We start from the raw sequence: 7,110 nt of genomic DNA on the forward strand, positions 1-7,110 counted from the left end.
ATTAGGTTGAAAGTTGATTCCTTCAATAAAATAAAACGTATGTTTATCTGCTGATGGACTGTAGTGACCGTCCCCAAGAGTCGTGTTGAATGTCTCATCTACATTTGTATAACTTCTGCTCCCCCACCAATTGAGCCAAGAAGTCGGCTGTATGCGCACAAATACATCCGGAGAAGCTTTTAAATGAAATCGCTAGGTCAGGTATAAAAAAAAAAAGTTTTATTTTTATAAACTCATAGTTTTTAGCAGACTCAGAAGTGAAAGTAGAGGTAAATGTGGAGGTATGTTAGTGTGTGCTCTTGATCTTTATGGCGAAATTGTAAAAAAAAAAAAAAAAAAGTCTAGTTTTTTGGGGTTTTCTTGTTTTATTTTTTTTCCTAATCTTTGCAGTTTGTGTAAAACTTTTTTTTAAATTTTATTTTAAACTTCTACCTAGATTTGTTCTAGAGAACATTTCTCACATGCTGCTTTTATTTTGTAAATTGTGTGCGCGCATGTGAGTACATTTATTTATATGAATGTACTTTATCTGTACAATAAGTTGCGTGGGGGTGGATGGGGGGTTGGATGTCTTTGTCCAAAAAGCAGAAGAAGAACAAACACATTCTGATCTCTCCTGCTCTTAAACCAGAACAGGACAAAAAAAACTGTTGAACCAAAGACATGAGCCCCCCAGTAAGTTTTGTAATTATTATTGTTTTTATGGTCTTATTTTGTTCATTTTGGGTCTGATTGAAGAAAATATTAAGCAATATGCGATACAGTAATGTACGACCCTTCTGTCTGAATGATTGTTCTATTCATTTTCAACTGTATCACGGATTTCTGAATGTGAATGTCCTCTGAGGTTTTAAAGTAGACTGCTGATGTGTATGCTGTAAAGTGGATGTTTCAGTGATTTAATGCTTGCTTGTGAACACCTGGGATATTCAAAACACTGTTAAAGGCACACACTGAGGTTTTTAATCACTGTTGTGGGACTGACTGAATTTTCTCATTTCAGAGTAGCTTGAACCAACAAGTCTCCTGAGTAAAGACCCATTGTTTATAAACAATGGAGAAATGAATTGTTATGGTGCAGGAAAGTTACCCAGGCATAAAAAAAGTACTAAGAATAATGTGTACCTTAATAATTTGTGTACCATATTTTGCGCAGATCTAAGCACCTGAGACTTTTAAATGTACATGATTCAAACATGTCAGTCAGTTTGTACTTGAATAAAATCTATTACATCAACACAATTCTTGCCACAGGAAGTAAAGTTGTATTGATGCGCATGACTGCGTTTGTGTACAACCACTTGGCACATTTGAATCATGCAAGTTCAGATTTTTTTCAGTATCGTCTGTTTCCTGGACAGACTCTTTGGCTGAGTTTTGAAATGACACCTCAGTGGTAATTACCAACTAAAAAGGCCCTGTAGTCTTTTTTTTTGTCTTTGAAAATCCCAGCGTGTGGCTATAAACATATGCACTATGCTTGAGATGGAAACCTGGGTTTGGATGGAAGGTGTACAAAATTGTGCCTCGAACAAATATAGACCAAGGACATTTTTACAAAGCTGGGTTTCTTGTCTAGCCAGATAAGCCAGTCCAGTAGGATAAAAGTTGAGGCCCGTTGCTGTTACAGTCCTCACTTTGGGTTTAATTTTCCCAGAAATCTTGCTTTGTGTAATATTTCTGAGTATTTCAGTGTGAAGATAGTATTTCACAAAGCAAAATTTCTCAGTTAACCAGATAACATAAGCCCAACAGTGGTCATGATAGGAACCAAGGGGCACCATGAATACAACACCAATATAACCATTACTCTTAGAACCACCAGTGAACCTACATTTGTTTTCTGGGTTTTTATATGGAATGTTGATTATGGGAAAATAGTCCTAAATTTTAAAATCATAAATTCTTTGGGGGCTATTTTGCCTCGCAAAAGCCTGCATGTATCTATCCACATTGAAGTGCTTTTAAAAAGATAGGTGTATATAGTCTCATGCATCAGGTAGTGTATTCATAAGGATGGTAAAATAGTGGTAGATCTGATAAAAATAAATTTTCTTAAGGGACTGTTTTGTCTTCTAACGCCTTGCGTTACTAGTACTAGTACTTCTCCACCATGAATGTATTTTTAAAAGTATGTTTTAGGCCAAAATCGTAAAACAGTGTCTAACCATGTAGTGTAGTTTTCTGTGAGGGAGCTTTAAGAGGCTGTAAACGCTTCAGACGTCTGGTTCCTATCACCACCACTGTAAACAGTTGTGACCCTGCAGAATGAAGATGTTCATATCAGCTCTGAATGATTTAATCTTTTATTTAAGCAGAAAATGAGGAGAAATTAGAGAAGAGTTCCACTTTAGCTGTAGCATAAGCTAAAGCAACCGCCCATTGTCTTCTATTACAAGTGAGTTTCGACTACAAGGTGCTCCAGCAAATGTATTGCTTGTGGTAATGAACTGTACAGATGCAGCAGATAGAGATCCAGCTTTGGAATGTCCGTCAGAATGATCCTAGATCAGCTGACGCTGTGGTCTCTCATCCATACCTGTTTAATCCATATTTCTCAATGATCATGGTTGCACCAGAGCTGGTTTATGAGGAGTCTAGCCACTTCTTGTTTCCCCTGTTATATCAAAAACAGGACTGCAAAACAGCCGAGGGCACCTGTGAGTGAGTCCTCAGTGAATAGAGGTGAATGGAGCTCAACAGCTTAAAAAAAAAAAAAAGTTAACATCGTTTTTAATCACCCAGAACTTTCCTTTAATTTTACACAGTGAATGCATGGATTTCACTAAAAAAGCAAAGAAAACTTAACTGTATGTTTTGTCTTTTCTACAACAAACTGGTTTTGAGCAGCAGGATGCTGGCATTACTGCTACTGAGTGCCGAGTGGTTGGCAAGCAGAGCAGCTCATTGGCTGTTCGCACACACAAATGTCATGAACGTACATGAGGTGCCCTTTAAGCTCTTTTAAGAGTTTAAGAGTTTAAAAGTATAATTAAAAAAAAATAACCACTGTATTAAAATGTTTTATGCTGTTGTGTTTTTAGTAAGTTAACAAATGTTTAAGCATTTTTAAACTAGGATTTCACTCAAATGCTTCGTCTTAACCCATTCCTTTTGGACTCACTCGGGAGCGCCCTCTAGTGGCTGAGAAACCGGGAAGACATTACAGAGTGCTTATTCTCCTCTCTACAAGTTCTCTGGTTGCACTCTTCAAGCCATAGAGCGATTTCAGCTTCAGTCGGTGAAGAAAACCAAAGTAGAAAAGCCATATTTACCAGCACAACCAAGGCATCGATTCATCCTTCTCTCACTGTCCTTCATAGAGTCTCTGATTGAATCAGTGTATGTTGTATGTTGGATTGTTTTTAGTACTTATATTGTATATTTGGGGGAAAAACAAATCAGAAATGTTCTGTAGTTACCAAGGCAACAAACTATGTATATGACAATAAGATAAACAATTGTATGTGTGGGCAGGGCCTAAATGCAAAGACTAATGCGTAGCTGCTACTTTTGATCAGCGTGTTGGGTGTCGCTGCATGATATATGGTTGTGTGGCTGTTTGGCTCATCACATAGATGCTACTTCAGTCTGCCCCGGCTGTTCTGTTTGTCATCTTTCGTTTACTATAAATCAGTTTGATCAGGCAGTAGGGCTGCATGATATGAACAGAATGCTAATATTGCGATTATATTGCTATATATTGCAATACACCGTATTGAAAACATTGATCAGTAATGTGACTAAAAATGTCGATACTGATTTTTTTTTTTTTAATACTTTCTTTTATTACAAAATGAATGTGGGTGTGGCTTAAAGTAGTGCATTACCTGCCTGCAGTGGATTACAGACTAATCATAAGCGCTGATGTTAAAGGGGAAATCCACCGATTTTTCAAAATTCCTTCATAATTCAGCTGCAGCGGGAACAGAGTGATTGAGAGTGGTTTACTGTAAAATGGTTCAGATTTCTTTACAGTGATGGTGATGGGAACCAGGGGCCACCATGACTACAACATATGTAGACATTTTACAACCAGTGAACCTACACGTGTCTTCTGGGCTTTATATAACTTTTAAGAATGTCAAAATGGTGACAAATCTAGAAAAAAAAAAGTTTTTGTTTGGGCACCTTGCATTACAACACCCTGCATGTATCCCTCCACGAGTTAAGTCAAAAATGGATTTTAGGTGTCTCAGACATGTATTCATAACCATTTCAAGTAATAATGTGAGAGGCTTTTAGAAGTGAACGTCTGGTTCCTGTCACCACCACTGTGAACAATTCTGACTCGGTATGTTTCTCTAGAACAGAGCATTTCACACTAAACCACTCTGAATGACTCTTTTTAGGTCTTAACCGTTGAAATATGCAGGGATTTTGAAAAATCGGTGGATTTCCTCCTTAACATGCATGCAGAATGGATTTTAGACAGCCAATCAGCAGTCTAAATTTTGTAACAAGCATGCTTATTGGCTTACTGATCCTGACAAGACCGTTTACATCGTGAAGCGTGATTTTGAATGACTGAAGTAAGTCTGATTTCAGTTAGACTTGTGGTGCTGGACCCACCGCTAACGGGTATGCCCCCTCTACAACTCTGGCCCGTTTCTGTTTTTAACATCTGGAGAACAATCAGTAACGACCAAAACAAGCTAATCAGCGAAATGCTTTTGTTAGCTAGCAGAACTGTTTTTACGTTGAACGACGAAATGTTTATTTTTACTGCATGTAATGTGTTCTCTGCATGCTCGACTCACGTCAGCATACTTAATTTGAGTTCTTGTGGGACTTTTCCGTGCTTATCGTTGCTCAAACAATGTTGACAAGTGCATCAGTGCCCCCTACATTCAAGAGCCATTGGATTGCTTTAGAAATTTCACTGTTTGTTCAAACACTAAGTCGACAGTCTCACCACATTTAAATTGGTCAGCGCAGCACAGATTAAAAACAACGTGATTGGTTGGAGTGCTCATTTTCATATTCTTTGTGCGGTATCGGAATCACAAAGGCCAATATCACAATAACGATTAACAAGTAATATTGTGCAGCCCTGTAAAGCAGCTTCAGATCAGATCCATACGTGCGCCTAGTTTGCAGCAGCAGGACCCAAAACACACCGAATCAGCCTTAAACAGCATCATGCGAGTTTGTCCTGCTGCTGTGTGTGTTGCTGTTTTGCTCTGATTTGTCCCTTTGCAGAGTCTCTGTCCTGATGTCTTTCTTGTCTTTTCTTTTCTCTGGTGATTGTTTGCGACGGTGCTTCTGCAGATGAGTCTTGTAAGCAGATGATGTTTGAATGAGAACTACACTTTTTTTCGTGTGTGTGTGTGTGTGTACAGTGTAACAATGCAAATCTAGTTTCTGTAAATATGTTTTCCAAGTTGTAAAATATTTAAATAAAAATAATATAGTATTTATACTTTAACATGATGTGAATGTGTTGTTTTTGTTGTATTTTGTTCATTCACAATAATTTACCTTATAAAGATACTGTTGGATTATTACACCAATGGGGCATCAGTTCCACTTACTCTATAGGTGCACTCTTAGTTCTACAGTTACAGACTGTAGTCCATCTGTTTCTCTGCATACTTTGTTAGCCCTCTTTTACCCTGTTCTTCAGTGGTCAGGACCCCCATGGACCCTCACAGAGCAAGTATTATTTGGGTGATGGATCATTCTCAGCACTGCAGTAACACTGATGTGGTGGTGGTGTGTTAGTGAATGTTGCACTGATCTGAGTGGATCAGACACAACAGTGCTGCTAGAGTTTTTAAACATCTCAGTGTCACTGCTGGGCTGAGAATAGTCCACCAACCAGAAATATCCAGCCAACAGCGTCCTGTGGTCAGCGTCCTTACACCACTGATGAAGGACTAGAGGATGACCAACACAAACTGTGCAGCAACACATGAGCTATTGTCTCTGGCTTTACATCTACAAGGTGGACTGACAAGGTAGGAGTCTAATAGAGTGGACCCAGTGTTTAAAAACTCTGTGTTTGATCCACTCAGACCAGTGCAACACACTAACACACCACCATCACAATGTCAGTGTTACTGCTATGCTGAATGATCCACCACCCAAATACCTGCTCTGTGAGGGTCCATGGGATTCCTGACCACTGAAGAACAGGGTAAGAGGGCTAACAAAGTATGCAGAAAAACAGATGGACTACAGTCTGTAATTTTAGAACTACAAAGTGCACCTATATAGTAAGTGGAGCTGATAAAATGGACAATGAGTGTAGAAACAAGGAGGTGGTATACACAACCCCATTTCCTAAAAAGTTGGGATGCTGTGCAGAATGAAAAGAAAAGGAAAAAACAACGCAATGATATGTAAACCATATTTTTAAAGGAAAATACCACAAAAAATGTTAGTTTTTTGAAAAATAGTTGCCCATTTTGAATTCACTAACAACACGTTGCAAGAAGTTGGTACAGGGGCATGTTTACCACTGTGTTTCATCACCTCTTCTCATAACAACACACTGTAAGCGTTTGGGAACTGAGGAGACACTGCTGTAGTTTTGAAAGTGAAATATTTTTCCATTCTTGTTTGATACAGGATTTCAGGCGCTCAACAGTTTGGGGCTCTTTTGCCATATTTTTCATTTAATAATGCATTAAATGTTCTCATTGCTGACAGGTCTGGATTGCAGGAAGATCAGCTTAGCATGCAGACTCTTTTAATATGAAGCAATGCTGTTGTAATACATGCAGAATGTGGTTGGCATTGTCTAGCTGAAAAAAGCAAGGCCTTCCCTGAAAAAGACGTCATCTAGATGGCGGCATATGTTGCCAAAACATGTATATATCGTTCAGTATTAATGGCACCTTCACAGATGTGCATGTCACCCATGCCCTGTGCACTAACCCCCCCCTTTGAAATATGTGCACTGATAAGCTGAGTGGTCTTTAGCCCGGGGGACACAGTGTCCATGATTTCCAATAAGAATTTCAACTGTTGATTTGTCGGACCACAGGACACATTTCCACTTCACCTCAGTCCATTTTAAATGAGCTCGGGCCCAGAGAAGGTGGTAGTGTTTCTGGGTCCTGTTTATGGTTTCTTCTTTGCATTTCAGTTTTCATTTGCATTTGT

The 7,110-nt window shown here is 38.8% G+C and overlaps 1 protein-coding gene across 1 annotated transcript in view; it reads left to right on the forward strand.

The window, feature by feature from the left end:
• Positions 1 to 2,759, forward strand: part of pptc7b (protein phosphatase targeting COQ7 b) — a 25,729-nt gene extending 22,970 nt beyond the window's left edge. Inside the window, exon 6 of the mRNA XM_037547614.1 lies at positions 1 to 2,759. This exon is cut by the window's left edge and continues 2,430 nt beyond it. The gene's annotated coding sequence lies outside the window, so the exon portion shown is untranslated.
• The last annotated feature ends 4,351 nt before the right edge of the window (positions 2,760 to 7,110 follow it).

Source organism: Pygocentrus nattereri, chromosome 18 (genome assembly GCF_015220715.1).
Source record: "Pygocentrus nattereri isolate fPygNat1 chromosome 18, fPygNat1.pri, whole genome shotgun sequence".
NCBI classification, from domain to species: Eukaryota; Metazoa; Chordata; class Actinopteri; order Characiformes; family Serrasalmidae; genus Pygocentrus; species Pygocentrus nattereri.